Source organism: Panthera onca, chromosome D1 (genome assembly GCF_046562875.1).
Source record: "Panthera onca isolate mPanOnc1 chromosome D1, mPanOnc1 haplotype 2, whole genome shotgun sequence".
NCBI lineage: Eukaryota > Metazoa > Chordata > Mammalia > Carnivora > Felidae > Panthera > Panthera onca.
In genome coordinates this window covers 100,875,951-100,894,933 of record NC_138348.1, presented here as the reverse complement: position 1 = coordinate 100,894,933, position 18,983 = coordinate 100,875,951, and the positions used below count along the sequence as shown (strand labels likewise).

General features: G+C 47.2%; 1 long non-coding RNA gene and 1 pseudogene across 1 annotated transcript in view; one reads left to right on the top strand and one right to left on the bottom strand.

Moving 5' to 3' along the window:
* Positions 1 to 2,114: 2,114 nt before the first annotated feature.
* LOC144613033 (uncharacterized) overlaps positions 2,115 to 18,983 on the bottom strand; it is a 217,361-nt gene continuing 200,492 nt past the window's right edge. Inside the window, exon 3 of the long non-coding RNA XR_013550342.2 lies at positions 2,115 to 4,774. This is a non-coding gene — a long non-coding RNA (uncharacterized LOC144613033). The remainder of the gene's footprint in view (positions 4,775 to 18,983) is intronic.
* On the top strand, positions 5,272 to 5,627 carry LOC132662253 (small ribosomal subunit protein uS9 pseudogene; annotated as a pseudogene).

Below are 18,983 nucleotides of genomic sequence, written 5' to 3'. Positions count from 1 at the left end.
CAAATCACTTGTGACATATTCTGTGCAGCCAAGTACATCACTGAGCCTCTGGAACCGTGGGGTATGGGCCAATAAAGTATACGGCACAGAGATTGACAATGACTATCCTCACCATTTACTGAGTGCCTACCAGCCAGTGTTAGCCTCTCTACCAAGCTCTTTAGATACATTATCTTACTCGATCCTAATAGCAATCCCACGAGTTAGGTATTATGATTATCCCACAGTTTTTAAAGCTAGGGCAACTGAGGCTCAGACAGGCTAAATAACTCGCCAAGGGCCACACGCGGGCAATGCTGTACTCCATGGAGCGCGGTACCTAGAACAGAGACATAATAAATACTTGCCAAATGAAACAGTGAATTCAATGCTCAACTTTGTCTTCAGTGATTCAACTTTCTAACCCCACCCTGCAGCCAAACCCGGCCAGCCAAACTATTTTGTTCACCCAATAAATACTTATTGAGCACTTACTCAATTTTGTTCACTGCTGTGAGGGGGTACAAAGAAGCAGCCACCGGAAAAGTTAATGGAAACATTCAACTAATAAAAAGTTAGCAACATTTAGCACTAACTTGAATTAATTTCAAGGTTATCTGTTTCCCCCTTCAGCTAATTAAACATTAGTGAAATGATGCATAACTAGTTGACTACAGAGTAATGTAGCAAAAAGAACACTGGATTTAAAGTCAGGGGTCCTGGGTTCCAAAACCTTCCCAGTTCCTCAGCACGTGAACACGGGCAAGAGCCCAGACCTTTCAGAGCCTCTGTCTCCATTGCTACCTGAGACGGTGTCTCTCAGCACCATCAGCACGGTCATAGCATTTAGAGAGAAAAGGCACAGGAACAAGACTTATAAATCTTAAAGCTCCAGAAACACATGAGATGGTGTTCTGGTTGTTTTTTGTTTGCTTTTTTTTTTTTTTTAAAGGTTGAAAATTAGTCCGTTGACAGTGTTTAAATTTTTTTTTTTTGAAAGCAATAATGGGCAATTTGTCCATAAGCTCATAAATTTGCTTGAAACTTTCCCTGAAAACAATTTGTTCTTTCCACATAATTTGCAGAGTGACAATATAACAATGTTGCTAGACGACCATGTCAAGAAGTTTTTAATTTGGTGACAGCAGAGAAGGGAAACTGTAATTAAAATAAGGCAGGACAGTGACATGGTTTAGTGCCAATAACCTGGTCGTTGGGTTTGCTTCTCGTTCTCAACAGCGTTCACACCTGGGGGTGTTTTATAGAAGTGGAGCACCTTTCTTTTATTATTTTTGTTCACTTGTTTAGATTTTATCTTTTTACAAGTAATCTCCACACCCAGTGTGGGGCTTGAGCTCACAACCCTGACATCAAGGGCCACAAGTTCTACTGACTGAACCAACAAGTTGCCCCAGAGATCTTTCTTTTAGTCCAACCAGACTACACGTCCCCTCAAGGCAAGAATGGTGTCTCTACTACCTTTTCACCAGAGTCTCAGCACAGCACCTCGCTGGAAAGAAATGGCATAGAACTGAAAATGTCACGTTTAGGTTTGAGTTTGGATTGAGGGATTCTTTGGGGAAAAGAAGCAAAGAAAGGAAGCTAATATCTTTGGGGTAAGGTGGTTACAGCAGGTGAGCTGGGCCTGCCACATCACCGCTGGCAGTTCTGATTCCCAAAAGTGACCCTCACTGAGTACACTTCCTTGTCCGATGCTATGCTAGGCTCATCAAATTCTCTCAACAACCAAGAAGTACAAGGATTAGTCTTGCTGTACAGATGAGGAAGCAAAGGCACAGCAAGGTCATGACATTTGACCACCCTCCACCACCACGTCCCCACAAGACAAAACCCGGAAACCTAAAGGGGCTGCTGAGCTTTGCGCTGATGTCGAAAGCCCCGTGTTCCTGACCACTGCGTAATCTGCCTCTGGATGCAGCAAGCAGAGCAAAAGTCATCTTGGTTTCTACTTCAAATGAGATCATTCTCCAACTTTCCAAAAAGGAAGAGAGCCAAAAAGAATGATAGGGTTTTGTTTTTTGTTTTTGTTTTGTTTTTTTTTTCCCCATTCAGGTAAGTCCAGAGAATGACAATGTGCAGAGAATGTGCAGAGAATGTGCAGAGAATGACAAAGCTGAGCCACACTTGGCTTTTGGCCAGTCCGTGTGGTTGTCTTTCCACTGACTGTGACTGATCCAAGTTGGGACATTGTTGACTTAATTTTGCAAACTTACAATTGTACTAGAGACAAGGTGGGTGCCAGGGCTGCTGACGTGCAGACTCACAAGAGGTTTTCCTTGGTTAGGAATGTCCATCCCTCCCAGTCATGAAGAGAGTGCAGTGTGGAAGTTGAAAGCAGGGGAAATTACTTGGCCTGTTACCAAGTATTTTTAATAGCAGCATCCTTCAATTTGTCTCCCATGGCTTGACCTAACCACAGGGGGAGACGGATGCCTGGCAAGCCATGAATCTTGCTCAGAAAGCCACTCTCTACAGCTGTAAATGGAACCATGCACATCAAGACCTTCGTCCGTTGACTGGCAATCGAAGGGACTCAGCAAACAGGACATGTGTGCACATGCAGACACATACCCCAGCAGTCCTAACAGCACTAAGGACCTATGGCATCTGTGGTTCCTAATTGATCCAATCTCAGTGGGGGACTTATACCCTCAAACTCTCAAACAAGGTTTTCAAAAGAAAAAAAACATTATTCCACACTGAGAAAGTTGAATTAATGAATGAATATTTATCATGTGTAAGCTCCCCAAGAAATCTAGTTCTCAAAACATTTCAAAAGTCTCTAGCACCCTTTTAAGCATCTTTAAGTCCTTTTAAATGGTTAAAATTTAAGTGTTGACCGTTACTTAGCTACAATGATGTCATAGATAAGACGTGAACCTTTTAGCTCACGAATTACTGGCTTATTCATACCCTCCCAGTTGTGAAATATTGCCTCTGCCCACAAGGAGGTTGGGCCTGGTAGGAAAGATGAGACACGTACATAAATAATCTCAATTCAAGGCATCATGTGATCAGTGCCACATGTACAGTATAAATAAGAAAGGGAGCATTTGCTTCTTGGTGGGCAATTAGAGGAGACATCCTGTAGGAGTCTCCCGGGAGAGGCAGTTGAAGAACGAGCAGGACTGTACTAGGTAGATTTGGAGGGAAAAGCGGGAAAAGGAGAAAGACTCCGAACTGGGTTAATGGAATGAAAAGTGGGCCAGTTTAACTTGAGCATGAGGTTTATGTGGGGTGATAAGTGGGAGATAGATTTGGGAATGTAAATTGGGACGAGATTATGCTGAGTTTTGAATGTCAAGGTAAGGCTTGTGGGTTTATTTGGGACACAATGGGGAGCCGTTGAAGGTTATTGAGCAGGGAAGACAAATGATCAAATTAGTTTGTTCCCAGTCCCTGTTTTCTGAGATCATATGATTCTTTCTGGCAGATACTATGTACAGCCTAGACTGAAGCCAAAACTACTCTCCCAGGCAGCGGCTACCCTGGCTGTGCTTCCCGCCTGCTCTCATGCCCAGAAAGCTCTTGAACAAGGCCCCTTTCTGGGCATGCAGCCTGGGTCAGCTTCCCTGAGCTTCCCTCTCTAACTCCTGCTTTACTGAACACACTCCACGGTTCTTAGATGAGGCTCCAGATTCCTCGGCAGCTATGATTCAGTAACCGCAAACCTTTCTCTATTCCCAGAAAAATAAGTTAATTGATGATTGCCTTAATTATAAATTTTTCAACTACAAATTTATTTTTAAATGTTGGCCTCTGCTACAGCTTGCCTTTAATAGAATCTTGTATGCGATGCTACTTGATTTAGTACAAAATTATATTTTTAATTAGCCCGGGCTTTGAAGTTGGGCCCATCTGGATCGGAATCCTTGGTCTACCACGTACTAACTCTGTGACCTTCAGCAAATCAATTGCCATTTCTGGGCCTCAGTACACTCATCTGCAAAATGTGGGCAATTATGCCTTTCCCACCCGGGTTTTATAAACACTAAATGAAATTAAATACACGCAGAGGGACTACCCAAGTGGCAGGCGCTTTGAAGTACTCAGCAAGTACCCTATCTCCTACTCCTTCACCCACCCTTTCCCCGTCCTCCTCCCCTGCCCTTGGGGGTTAGAAGTGTGCTTTATACCAAGGTTGGACGTATCAGCATTTGGCGACGTTCTACAAAGAGAGAGGCAGTGCTGGTGTGTGGAACCAGCCTGAAAGTTAGGTGCGGGACAGAACTGTGTTCAAAGTGTGGCAGTTCTCACCAGCAGTGTGACTTGGGTAAAGAATTTATCCTCTCCGGGCTTCAGTCGCTTCCTATGAGAAAACCTCCCGCCATGTGCAATTACCAGGACGTTCCCGCCAACTGGCACATTCAGTGCTCCTTAGCACCACGCCTCCCACTTAGTAGGGCTCAATACATGTTAGCATCAGAGGCCTCCAGTGGCCAGTCTCCACAAGTCTGAGGACCACTGGACTCAAACCTTTCCCCTCTCAAACCCACCGTTTGTAGTTCCCTCTTTCTTCTTCTTTTCTCAATATTTTCCATCCTCCTGCATTCACCCTTCCTCCTAGAATAGGTGAGCAGAGTAAATGAGAACAAGCAGGGAACACACTTACCTCTGGAGGGTGAGCCACACTAAGTGCCCGCGGTATGTCGTGTGTCTCTCTCCTGACTGCAGCCAGCTTCATCAGCTCTGCCGTCGTTGCCTCTCCCCAGGCATCTTGGGTCCCTCTCCAAATCCACACTCACAGAGCCCACGGCAGTACTGATCCTCTCATCTGCAACAACAACAAAACCCAGGGTCCTCGTAATGCACAACAGGGCAGGGGGACTCATTTCCTAGGGGACGCCAGAGGGGTCAGCAGTCAGGACAGACGAAAGCCAGGACAGTGGGCCCAGCAAAGAAAACACAATGGATGATTTGCTATCCCAGCTTTGTCCATTTTGCTGAAATCAAAGCTCATAGCCCTCTCTCTCCCTTAATCAAAGCAGTTGTTATTTCTGCTAACTCGCCCTGCAGACATTAATTAACTCTCTACCAACCATGGCCAGATCCCACAGAATTCGGTGCCCCAAGTAGCGCACCTCCATGCATTGGGAAGGAGTAGCTGTTTGTCCTCTGACCCTGCATTCCCTGCCAGCCTGGGAGAGCTGGGGACTTTGGCCTCAGAATCCCAGCCTCCAAGAAGGGAATTATCTTGTCTTCCTAAAAACCAGAGAAATGCCCTTGCTGAGGGAAGGATCTAAAGTATGAAAATAATCAACGTTCACAGCCATGCTGTACAAGGCTCCTCCGTGGTCCATGCAGGTCTTTGGACGCAAGAAGACGGCCATGACCGTGGTGCACAGCAAAGGGGGAACAGTCTCATCAAGGTGAATGGGTGGCCCCTGGAGACGATCGAGCCACACACACTGTAGCACAAGCTACGGCAACCTGTTCTGCTTCCGGATAAGGAGCGATTTGCCTGGGTGGACGTCCAAGTCCGTGTAGTGGTCATGTGGCCCAGATTTAGGCAATCTGCTAGTCCCTCTCCAAAGCCCCGGTGGCCTATTATCAGAAATACATGGATGAGGCTTCCAAGAAGGAGCTCAAAGACATCCTCATCCAGCACAACCTGACCTTGCTGGTAGCTGATCCCCTGCACTGCAAATCCAAAAAGTTTGGTGGTCCTGGTGCCTGTTCTCCTACTGTTAAGGAGCAGTGTTTGCCTTTATAATGAACAATTGCCATGGGGCAAGAAAGAGAAAAGAAAAGAAAAGAAAAGAAAAGAAAAGAAAAGAAAAGAAAAGAGAGAAAAGAAAAAGGAAAGAGGAAAGGAAAGGAAAGGAAAGGAAAGGAAAGGAAAGGAAAGGAAGGGAGGGAGGAAGGAAGGAAGGAAGGAAGGGGAAGGAAAGAAGGAGGGAAGAAAAAAACCCCTCCCAGTTTTATTCGCTTTGCTGTTTACCACTCATTGACCCCCCCCCCCCTCTTAAAATCAGAAAGACCTTAGAAAAAAACATCATCTGGTTTTTTCATTTCACTGTGAGGAAATGGGGTTGGAGAGGCTGAGAGATTTGCTCAAGGACATCAGAACTGCATTTAGCTGAGGCTTCCTTCCACAGCTCCCTGGGGTCACACACAGCCACTACTCTGGAAGCAAACACTGGTGCAGAAGTAGACCCTGAGTCGATCCATTACTCAGTGAGATTTATACTGAGCACCTATTGTGTGCCAGACACTGTGCTAGTCACTTTCATGTATTTTCTTTCATGGGATTGGCCTGTTCAGTTTTGGACTCCTGCCAGCATGAGCACATAGTAGTTGCTCAATAAGGTGGGCTTTCTTCTTTGTCTTGGGAGCTGGATTGTAGAATAGAGAGAAAATGGGTTTAGACTTAGTCTGGGTTTGAACCTCATCCCAGCCACTTGTCACCTTTTTGGTCTTTACCTCTCTAAGCCTCTGTTCTCATATCTCTAAAATAGAGGTGATAAGCAAATCAGAGTATGGTGATAAGTTTTAAAGTCATTGTACGTGAAGGACCTCTTACTCATAGTAGGTGCTCAGTCAATTATAGCAGATCCTGTCATTGAACATTCTTTTACTGACATCATTACCCGCCTTCAAGGAGCTGATAATCTCAGAAGTTAAGACATGCATATAGATAACCGCAAAGCAAAGCAGAGAAGAGACCAGAGGTGGGCCATGGAGATTCCAAGGGTGCCCTTAAGTCTGGGGATGATGGAAGGCTTCCTGGAAGAGGTGTCTTTGTAGTTGAAGGTGTTGGACAGTTTGAGGGGAAGCAGTAATGTTGAGATAAGAGCAAAGATAAGGATGAGGAAGCAAGAGAATGCCCCAAGTGTTCAGCTCCAAGAGCATAGGGATCTAGAATTTTGGGAACACTGAAAGCTTAGGAGAGTGAAGGTAAATCTGGAAAAGTAAGTAGGGGTCAATTTGTGGAGGCTAAAAATTGCAGATCTCATTCTGCTGACAGTGTGGAGTCAGAAAAACATTTCGAATAAGGTAATGGTAGGAAAAGAGCTAAGACTTAAAATGAACAACTGGGCCAAGTGTCCAGCATAATTTGGAGGGCAGACATTAGAGTAGAAGCTATTTTAGTGGACACAACTTGAGCAAATGAAGGTCTGGCATAGGCAGTCATGCGAAGAAGGAAAGATAAAAATGGCTCTAAGACAAAGATCAGAGGTAAAAGAGAGGACTGAGCCACAGACTGGATGCAGAAGTGAGGGAGAGGGAGGGTGGGAGGAAGTGAGAAGTGGAGATGCCATGAATCCAAGTGAAGAGTAGCAAAAGTTGGCAAGAGACATGGAGAAAGAAGGACCAGGAGGTTACCTTGAAAGGAGGGTTGGGGCAAGCTGGGAACGTAGAAGGAGCTGTGGAAAGAAAGACACCGAAGACACACGAGATAGAGCAAGGGGGGAGGAAGGTCCTGCATGAGGCGAGAAGGCCTCCAGAGACCCTTGGTCAGGATACATGGTGGGGAGTGGGAAGACAAAGGAAGACACAAAAGAACTTTAAGTTGGGGAGAAGGAAAGGCGAATCTATTCATGGATATTCTCTTTCATTCATAAACATCCACGGAGGGCCTACTACCTGCCAATGAGAAAGACGACCCTTCTGAGCCTGCATTAGGCTCCCCAGCAAGGTAGAGGCAAGGCCATCTGCTAAGGGGAAGGGTTCAGGGTCCTTGGGAACTTACTAAAAATGCTAATTCTTTGGCCCAACTCCCGAAGATTACCAGCTCAGCATCATTCTGCAGGTGGTTCTTTGGGAGACCACAGTGGGAGAGGCTGAATTAGAAAGTTTGTGGAAGTTTTGGGGTCTTGGCTGAGGACCCAGATGTGTAGAGGACCCAGGCAGCACTTTACGTTCAGCCTAGGAGTTTGGGGGAGGCAGTATGTGGGGCTCACTATCACTGGCATAAACGGGGAGGGAAGAGCTGGGGAAGGGAATCACTAAGGGAGCATTGCAAACAGTCCAGCTCTAATCCCCTGAGGCCTGGTGCACTCCTGTTTCTGATCTCACCTTCCAACTCTTCCCAATCCCTGAAACACCTTCCAGGAGCTCCAGGGAACTAGACACCCTAAGGCGATTCCTTCGGCTCTGATATTTAATTACAATTGTATTTAACACATCCAACAATCAGATCTGTTCAGAGGAGGAGACCGTCCTCATGATAATGCCTAATGTGTGGGGTGAATGTTACAGCTTTCAGAGCAATTTCATGCATATTACTGTACATTATATTATATCAGCTTTCCTCCAAGTATGATCCATAGACCACCAGCGTCAACATTACCTGGGAGCATGTGAGAAATGCAAATTTGTAGGTCTCTGCCCAGACCTATTGTTATCCATCACCTGGAGAGCCAGGACCCTGGAAGCTGAACTTTTAATATGCTCTGGGGTGATTCTGAATAAAACTATAACTTGACAACTGGAGATACAGCAAAACAAAATGTTTGATCTCTGTCCCTAGTTCCTGGCACAGAGCTTCAAAAACCCTTGGAATTTCCCAGATAGGAGCGTCTGTCGTTATTCATAACAAGCTCCTTCTATTCGTACCTGAGTTTGTGCTAACAGCAGGCCCTTAAATAGTTCCAAGGGAAGGGCTGGCCAAGCCAGAATGGCCAAGAACTGGACTTTCAGTCCCACCCCACAACCTCTGTGGAGGGCAGAGGGATTGGAGATTGAATTCCATCATATGGCCATTGATTTCATCAACCATGTCTACATAATGAAACTCCTCAAACCTCCAGATACTGAAGCTCAGTGGACCTTCCTGTTGGTGAGCACATTGACGTGCTAAGGGTGATCTGACCTGATTGCACAAGGAGAGAGAATGGAAAGTCTGTGCCGCTCCCCACCCTGAGGCCATTGGGCTATTTCTGAGGCGTAGCCTTTATAATAAAACTGTAATTATAAGTATAGCGTTTCCAGAGAGTTCAAACAAATCATCAAACCCAAAGGGAGGTGGTGGGAACCCCTGGATTTGTAGCCACATCAGACAGGAGTGCAGGTAGGACAGGGACCCCATTTGTGGCTGATATCTGAGGTTAGGGCAGTCTTGTTGGGGACCTTGGCCTTCACGTTGGGATCTGACCCTAATTCTGGGTAGTACCAAAATTAAGTTGAATTGCAGGAAACTCAGTTGGTGTCAGAGAATTGGTGTCAAAACAAAGGAACCATAGTCTCATGTAAGCCAAACCATAATCTTGCAAGTTACACATAAATATCCTCATGTTACATATGTGGAAATGGAGACACAGGGAGGGAAAGTGACTTACCCACAGGCAAACAGCCATTCTGGAGCAAAGTGGGAATATGCATATAGGTCCCTGGCCCCAGGATATGCTTCTTCTCTCCAGGGCACAGCTGGCTCTTGGGCTACCATGCCCCCAAGTTGGAGGTAGAGTCACAAAGCTTAGGGGCTGGAACCTGCCCTGTGATAGGGGAGGGGAAGGGTTACCTAATTCAACCCACCAGGGCCAACTGCCAGGGAGGTAATGAAAAAGAGCTGAGGCCCTCAGACCTCTGAAAGTTTAAATTATACCTTTCTGAACATGCGTGACTTGTGTAATCCTCAAAGATTTGTAATTGTGACAGCCTAGGAAAATTACAGGTGACTTGAAGCAATTTAATGATAATAAAAATAAAATAAAAACAGTAAACAGCACTGCTCTCCCTCTAATTTCCCAGCATCTTTATCATATAAATGCCTCCATTCTTCTCCCTGCGGACGATTAATGAATCTGCAATTGCCACAACGGGATGGCAGGCTCACTTCCCTAATTCCTTCTGCTGCTGCTCCTGCACCGGGGGAAGCCCCTCCCAGCTCCCCGTGCCAGGGCTCTCCCAGGCCCAGCCAGATTCCAGAGACAGCCCTGGGAGAGGCACCAGGACCTCCTCCCGATGCCAGGCTTTCCTCCCCTGCTCCTCACCCCAGCGGCCCAGAGCTGTCTTCTGCAGCCAAGTGTGTGTGCAGGGGCCCTGCTGATCTGAGCAAGCACAAATTGACCTTCTCTCCGGGCATCTCCTTGCCTCCCTCCTGGTGTTAATATGCGCCTTAAAGAGCTGCGCGCTCAACAAGTCTCAGTTATGCAGGTTAATTCAGAGCGCAGCCAGGCTGTGATCAAATGACCTTTCCCCACTTCCCTGCTAATTTTGATGGGCAGCTCCATTTTCCTTCTCCCTCCCAGTCCCCCCTTGCTCTAAATTGGAAATCTATCAATTTTCTAGGTAAATGGAAAATAAAGACACACAGGCACAAGCAACACACTCACCTGCATACACACTAACGCTAACACTCACACTAACATGCAGTTGTTGAGGCAGAGGCTAGACGGGACCTGCTTCTTCTTTTTTTTTTTTTTTTTTGTAAATTCTTAATTTCCAGGCCTCAGGAGAATGTGGGAGCTGGGTCCTGAGCTGATGCCAAAAGAACATAAAGGTGCTGAAAGAGGGGTGCCTGGGTGGCTCAGTTGGTTAAGCGTCCGACTCTTGATTTCGGCTCAGGTCATAATCTCATGGTTTTGAGTTCGAGCCCTGAGTCAGGCTCTGCACTGACAGCATGGAGCCTACTTGGGATTCTCTGTCTCTCTCCCTCTCTCTCTGCCCCTCCCCTGCTCACTCACTCTCTCAATAATTAATAAATATTTAAATAAATAAATAAATAAATAAGCGCTGAAAGAGAATCCCTTACCCACAATTTTTATTCTTTGCTTCATCAGGAGGTACAATAACAGTAACAAATGGGGGGAGCAAATAACAACAATAAAAACTAACATTTATCAAGTGCTTACTATGTACCAGTCACTTCCCTAGAATTAGCTCAATGAATTTTCTCAATACCTCTACGGAATGAGAATTATTACTCCCATTTTATTTAAAAAGAAATTGAGGCTTCAAGAGATGAATGCTTAAGGATGCACCTAAAGAGTCAGATCGAACATTTGAACCTGGATAGTCTGGTTCCAAGGTCAAGTTCTTGCTTTGTTGCCAGTAGCACAACCTGGGACCTGTCACATGATCACGGCAAGCCTCAGTTTCCTCATCTGCACCATGAGGATAATAAGATTTACCTCATCATGGAAGATGAATTAAGTGGTGACCATCCTTTGAAAGCTGCAAATCACCATCACTTCACCATTATTATAATTATTGTGAATTCAATTAGTTAATTCCTTGCACAAATATTTCCTGACCACCTACTATGCGCCAGCCTTGCTCTAGGTCCAGGAATACGGCAGTGATCAAAACAGATAAATATCCCTGTCTCCGAGGAGGCATTCAAGTGGGGAAAACTGACAAAACACAAGTAAAATACATAATAGGTGTGGCTTACTACTACAGAGAAAATAAAGTTGGAGAGGGGGTCTGAGGAGTGACGGTAGGAGGGCTGCAATTTTAGGTTGGTCAGGAAGACGTCACATAACAGGTGTCATTGGACAAAGGTCAAAGGGAATGTGGGGAGCAAAACAGGCAGTTATCAGAGAAAGAGCATTCCAAGCAGTGGAAACAGCAAGTGCAAAGACTCTGAGGCTGAAGGAGTAAGGAGGCCAGAGTTGAGGGCAGAGGGAGGGAGGAGGAAGAGTAAGAGATGAGTCCGGAGGTGATGGGCCATGTAAAGCTCTGCATGCTCTGATTCTACGTGCTAGGGAATGCACGGGTGTGTGGGAGGGTTTGAGCAGAGCAGTGAGATAATCTAACATTTTTAAAGGGTCAGTGTGGCTATCACAGGAGGGCAGGGACAGAAGCAGGGAGTCCAGTTAGGAGGCTGGTGCCACTAACCTACGTGACAAAAGATAGTGGCTTGAACCAGGAGGTAGCAGTGGAGGTGATGAGATGCATTTGGATTCTGAATATATTTGAAGGTAGAACCAACCAGACATGCTGATGGTCAGTATGTAAGAAAGCAAGAAGTCACCAATGACTCCAAGATTTCCCACCTGAGAAGATGGAAGAATGGAGTTGCCTCTTAGCAAAATGGGGTACAGCAGGAGGTGCAGGTGTTATAGTTTGCATTGTGTCCCTCACAAGAAATGTGTTCAAGCCCCAACCCTTAATACCTAAGAATATGGACTTATTTGGAAATAGGGTCTTTGCAGAGGCAGTCAAGTTCAGATAAGGTCATTAGACTAGGTTCTAATAAGACTGGCATCCTTATAAAAATGGAAAATTTGGACACGGATTCACAAACACAGGTTGGAGTTGGCATGAAGGTTGGAGCCACACTGCCAATAAGCCAAGGAACTGCTAACACCTAGGACAGAGACATGGACCAGATCCTTCCCTAATTCCTCAGAGGGACCGGGGCCCTGACAGCACATTGATTCAGACTTCCAGCCTCCAGGACTGCCAGACAAGAACTTTCTGCTACTCAAGCCACTCAGTTTGCCATACTTTGTTATGGCAGGTTTGGAGGGCAGGGCCAGCAGGCCAAGCGGAGATGTGGAATAAGCAGCTAGGTAGGAGTCTGGAGTTCAAGGGTGAGGGCTGAACTGGACACATACATTCGAGAGTCATCTTCCCTGCTAGGAACTTGCAGCTAGGGCACTGGTTGTGATTGCATAGGGCAGATAGAGAAGGGGTGCGAGGACTGAGTTCTGGGACACTCCACCAGTGAGAGGACAGGGACGTAAAAGGCAGTTGACAAGTAGAAGAGAATCAGGAGAGGTGATGTCCTGAAAGGCAAATGAAGGAAATATTTGGGGAAGGAAAAGTCAACAGCTCTGTCAAATGTCGGCAACGAGCCAAATTTGATGAATACAAAGAAGTGACCATTGGATATAGCCACTCGAAGCTCATTTGTGACCTTGACAAGGGCAGTTTCAGAGGTGTAGTGAAGCCTAATTGGAATGGGTTGAAGAGAAAACTGGAGGAGAGAAATTGGAGGCATAGGCATAGACAACTCTTTGAGGGGTTTGCTAAGGGGAGACATGGGGTCAAGACAGAAGTTTTTTCAAGGTAGGAGGAGAGGTAACAGTACTTCCCATGCTGACAGAAGTGATGCTGCAGAGAGGCAGGTATTGATAAGACAGAAGACAACAGGAAGAACTGCAGGGTAACGTCCCTGGAAATCTGGTGGGGGTGGGAGAAAGTATACACTTGACCAGGAGCATGGGGGATACACCCCAAACAGGAGAGAGGCAGGTTTATGGGCAGGTGCGTGGGTGGGTCAAAATGGTGGTGGCGACGTAGAAGCTAAAGTCAGTTGAGATCGAGGAGGGGGAAAGGATGAACAGCCATGGGGGACAGTGGAAGACCGAGAGGTGGGAAGATACAGTGAGGTTGTTGGCAGCAGGCAGGGCCACCTGAGGTCTGGTTGGTGACTAGGGAGTAACATCAGTCACATGAGGATAGGTTTCTTCTCCCGCCATGTTCAGCTGCCCACACATAAGCTGAAAATCAGCAGAGAGTTGGACTTCATCAGAGCTGGGAGTTTGCTCCTCAAATGCAAAAAGAGAAGGAGCAAAGGACCTGAGCAGTAAGTCAAAGAGGGACTGTAAAGATGGAGTCTGGAATTTAAGCTGGATAGGGATGAAAGGAAGGGCCTGAGAAGGGCAGGAATCCCAAAGGGTGTTTGGATCAAGGGATTGTATGTTCCAATAGGGGAAGGATTGTTAGAGTCAGAGTGCTAGAGCTTGTATGCTAGAATAGTGGGGGTCAGGGAATAAAAATGGGGGCTCCTCAACATGCATATCTTGGAGGCGTGGCCATGACTGGCATTGACAAGGTGTAGGGTAAGGCCAAGGGAGAAGGCGGCTAGCATAGGGTGGACAACAAGAACACTGGATGAGGAGGTCAAAAGACCAAGGTACTAGAAGGCTCATATATATTGAACCCACTAAGATTTTTCAGAGAGGTGGTATTGGGGAGTGACGGTGAGCCAGGAGCTAAAATCCAGAAGAAATTAGAGCAGGCCACCAAGAGTCATAAGGTAACCACAACTCCGGAGAACATGAGTCCCCACTCTGGGGGTTCTTAGAGAGGGGGTTGACAATAGCATGAAAGCAGCAGTGTGAAGCAAGGAAGGGTCCCAGGTCACCTTCAGGCCCAGCTCTCCAGAAAATGGTGTCCTTGGGGTAGAAGCAGGGAATTTCAAAGAGACTGAGAAAAGCAGGATTGCTGATGGCTGCCTGTGAGTCCCAGAGGGCAGTAGTGAGGCTGGGGAGGAAGAGGAAATTCAGGCAGAAGAGGAGGTGTGCAGAGCCCAATGGAGGGCAGAGCCAAAGGTGAGGAGGCTTCAGTGAGGTTGAAAGTGTCCAAAGCCATGAGGTCAGGACAGACGCCTAACCTCACTGTGGGTGGTCTCCTGGGAAACCACCCCTTCCCTTTGCCTCTATCTGATGCCAGAAGCCATCCTCAGACAAACAAACAACACATGAGCCTGTAAACCAATCCCCCTGTGCCAGGCCACCTGCCCCCACCAGCCATCGGCTCTCAAAGCGTGTGTCCATGGACGAGACTGATTGGCTCAAACTCAGCCATGAGCCGGGCCTCACCCAGAAGGAAAGCGGACAGTGCAAGTCTCGCGGCCTCTACCCTAGGAAGAATTGTCAAAATTTATGTGAAGTACCTAAATCTAAGGAGGGTGTTCAAAGATTCTGGCAACCAAAAATGTCAGGCATTTATTAGATAACAACGATAGTAGTAATTTTTATTATTATTTTGTCTAAGCTTTGCAGGAAAGAGATGGGGAGGATTCCATGAAGCCACTTCATCACCAGGACCTCAGATGAGGTTTCTAACCTTCCAGCAGCAGTTGAGAACACTATTTCTATTGATTAGTGCCAAGGACTCAATAAGGCACGTGCATGTTCTCAGGTAAGACTTTAGGCCTGAGCCTTCCCAGATAAGATCAGACCCATTTAGAGCTCACTCCACAGCAAAGCACACTCTTGACTCTGCAAAGACAAGATGATAGAGGTTCCTATTTACTCAGCAGCCCCTGTGTGCCAGACACTATAATCTTCACTCAGCATGCATGATCTCCTTTAATCCTCAAGGCGACTCTGTGAGGAAGGTAGTGGGATTACCATATTATAGATAAGGAAATAGAACTTGAAAGAAAATTAGTAAGTTGCTTATGCCACCTTCCATCCCCACTTCCCCCACTACCCCCAGCTGCTACAAGGTCACCACGCATAGTTGTGCAGGTCGTGCACTGCACATCTCCACAGAGCATAATTGCCTCCGATGCAGATGACACGACCTGGAGTTGTGCAGTGACCAACCTGTGCGTTCAAACGTAGCCACTGCTCATTTGGCTCCAAACTCCATCTCCTCACAACTATATTATAGAGTTCAGTCATCAGTCTTTTGAGTAAGAGCCCCCTTAAGGTCAGGGAAGATTTCTTCTGTGTCCCCACAGAGAGCAACACAGGGCCTGGCACATAGCAGGTGCACAATAAATAGCTGCAAGATTAAAGACTATCAAAGATGAGCATGAATGTGCTCATCAGCTCCCGAATCACGGCATCTACAGAGGCACCACTTGAAGCCGGAAATAGGTAGTTTAGAACAACCGAAAGGGAGGACAGCTACCTGGCATAGCTGGCTGTCAGCTTATAAAACTCATTAACCCCAGAGGTGGTACAGATGACAAATACTAACGGGCTCCAGGTGCGTGTAGGCACGTTCAAGGTTTCTACAACCAGAGTGGACTATTAAGGAGAGTGGCCCAGAAGGGGACCACTGACATTGTTTGAACACCCACTATATCCCTGGCACTGGGCTACATTGAACACCTTACCTTACAGACCTCTCCAGGTCTGCTTCCTTCTGTGTAAAGAACTAATATCATTACCTATGGCGGTGGGGGTCGTAGTCATTAAATAACATCAGTCCTTAGCACACGCCTGGGACAGTGTCAACGTCCCACATAAGTTAACTATTATTCCCGCAAGTAATAATAGCAAATGGAATTGTGTTGACAATTCACTAGTAGGAAAGAATTTCACAAAACTTCCATCTCTTACCAAGAAACTAGGTTCAATTATCCTCTTATATGGACACTTCACTGATCAAGACTTTTAAAAAAAACCTAACCTTCAGCCTTTGGGATTGCGCATAAATAGAAGAACAATTTGATTATTTTCCTCCCTTGTGATTTTCAGCCAGGGCGATCTTTAAATAAAGCAGCAATAGAATGATAATCTGCTCTGAGCATCCCCACCTCCTGTCATTTCTACCAAGAGCTTTCAGGGGACCAACACAGTGTCAGACACCAAATAAAATATTTGCATAAGACTTCTGCCTTCCAATATAGAAATTTTTTGCAGAGTCTGTGGCTATCATGGTATACAGCCAACATGAAAACAGATTACTATTACTAGAAGCCGGATCACAAAGAAAACCATCCCAAATTTTCCAGCTTAGTCACGCTTGGAACCAGCTTCCTTTCCTACAAAGTTGAACGTGGCCCCTTGGAGGTCTGTCTTGCTGTACTGTGCACCCCTTGAAGGCAATGATCATTTAGTTATGTGTCATTTTTTTTCCTCTGGATCCATAAGACCATCATGGTGCCTGGTCCACAGAGTGGATTTTGCCTGAGAGACGATGAGAGAGAGGGAGGGAGGGAATGTATGGATACATGATGGCAAGATGGCTGGATGAAGTGGCATAGCTTAATTGACCAGAGTGTCGGCTCTAAATTGATACTAGTTTCCAAAATCGGCTCTGCCATCATTTAGTTGCGCGGCCTTGAAAAACCTGCTTAATCTCTCTGGGCATCAGTGTCTTTAACTGTAACATAAGGATAACGATAGTACCTATCTTGTAAGTTTGTTGTAAGTCTTAAGAGAATACACATAAAGCACTTATCCATCCACACATGTTTCTTGAGCTCCTACCATGTGCCAGGCACTGGTGTAAGAACGGGGACTATTAAGCAAAACAGATAAAAATCTCTGCCTTCATAGAGTTTATATTCCGCAGGCAAAACACAATATATTAGACAATTATCTGGTATATTAGAAGGTGTTTTTATGGGGAACGTAGAGAGAGTAAGGTGGTGGGAAAAGGTTTGCAATTTAACCTCAAATGGTCAGGGCGGTCCTCACAGAGATGGGAACACTTGAGCAATGACTCAAACGAGTGAGGGATGGAGCCACGGGGACATCTAGGGCAGAGCATTCCAGGCACAGGAAACAGCCAACGTCAAGGCCCTGAGGCGGGAGTGTGCCTGGCATGTTCGCGGTACAGAGACATCCGGTGTGGCTGGAGCGGGAAGGAGAGAGGGGAAGAGTAACAAGAGATGAAGTCCAAGGCGGGGTCAGATCCCATAGGACCTTATGGGACACAGTATGGCTTTGGCATTTTTCTTTTCTTACATTTAGTGATACGGGACCCTTTTTGAGCATCAAAGGGACATGGTCTGATTTGCCCTTTGAGGGGGTCACTTTGACTATTGGGTGGAGGGCCTCCCCCCTAGCCTGGGCCCAGTGGTAGCTGTTACAATCTCGGCAAACACAGTTCCCTACTTGGGGGTCTTAGCAAAGCTGTTTGGCTTTCTAACTGCTTACACCATCTGTTTCCAGAGACGGCGGCAAAGGGCTCTGCAGCCTTGAATTGACAGAGCCGGAAGCTGGCAGCTCTGCCTGACTCACCGTCAAGGTGCTCCCCAGAGCGGAGGCGGGTGGGCGTGCGTGCGCACACGCGGTGACCCCCACGGGGGGAATACGGAAACTGCTCCTAGCCTTGCACATCCGCTAAGGGATGCTCGCCCCGTGGCTGTCAGGAAGCCTCTTCTGGGCCAGAGAGATGAGCATATTGTCCCCAGAGGGACATTCCCAGGGCTCCTCAAAACAGGCCTGACCTCTTTTCCTCCTCTTCCTCCTCCTCCCCCTCCTCTTCCTCCTCCTCCCCCTCCTCTCCTTCCTCCTCCCTCTCCTCTCCTTCCTCCTCCCCCTCCTCTCCTTCCTCCTCCTCCTCCCCCTCCTCTCCTTCCTCCTCCTCCTCCCCCTCCTCTCCTTCCTCCTCCTTCTCTTCCTCCTCCCCCTCTTCTTCCTCCTCCTCTCCCTCCTCTCCTTCCTCCTCTTCTTCCTCCTCCCCCTCCTCTCCTTCCTCCTCCTCCTTCTCCTCTTCTTCCTCCTCCTCCCCCTCCTCTCCTTCCTCCTCCTCCTTCTCCTCCTCTTCTTCCTCCTCCTCCCCCTCTTCTTCCTCCTCCTCTTCCTCCTCCACCTCTTCTCCTTCCTCCTCCTCCTTTTCCTCCTCTTCTTCCTCCTCCTCCCCCTCTTCTCCTTCCTCCTCCGCCTCCTCTCCCTCCTCCTCCTCCTTCTCCTCTTCTTCCTCCTCCCCCTCCTCTACTTCCTCTTCTTCCTCCTCCTCCCCTTCCTCTTCCTCCTCCTCCTCCACTTCTTCTCCCATTTCCTCCTCCTTCTTCCTCCCTCCTCCTCTCCCTCCTCCTCCTCCTGCTTCTTTTCCTCCTCCTCCTCCCCCCTTCTTCCTCCTCCTTCTTTTCCTCCTCCTCCTCCTCACTCTCCTCCTTCTCCCCCTTCTCCTCCTCCTCCTCCCTCTCCCCCTCCTCTTCCTCTTCCTCCTCTTCCTTCTCCTCTTCCTCCTCCTCCTCCCCCTCTTCTTCTTCATCATCATCACCCTTACCACTGCTTGTTCATCGTTATTCTGCCTGCATCTGCGCCAGGCACTTTGCATGCATTACCCACCTTAATCTCCACAATTAACTGTCTGGGACGGGGATTACCCCTATCTCTATCTAACCAGGGAGAACCTGAGGCCTGGAGAGCTGACGTAACTTGCTGGAGGTCCCATGGCCGGCACATGGCACAGCAGGACTATGAACACATCAAGGATGGCTTCAGAGCCTAAGCTCACAGCCATAAGGCTACCTGCCTACAACTGCTTTCTTTCTGGAGGCCAGTGTTCTTTTGGCCCATGTGGAGTGTTGTTAACACGGCCCTCAATCCACAGAGAAGGGCAACTAGCGAGGGAGAGTGTAAAGGACAACCAGCCCTGTGCGGGGTCAATCT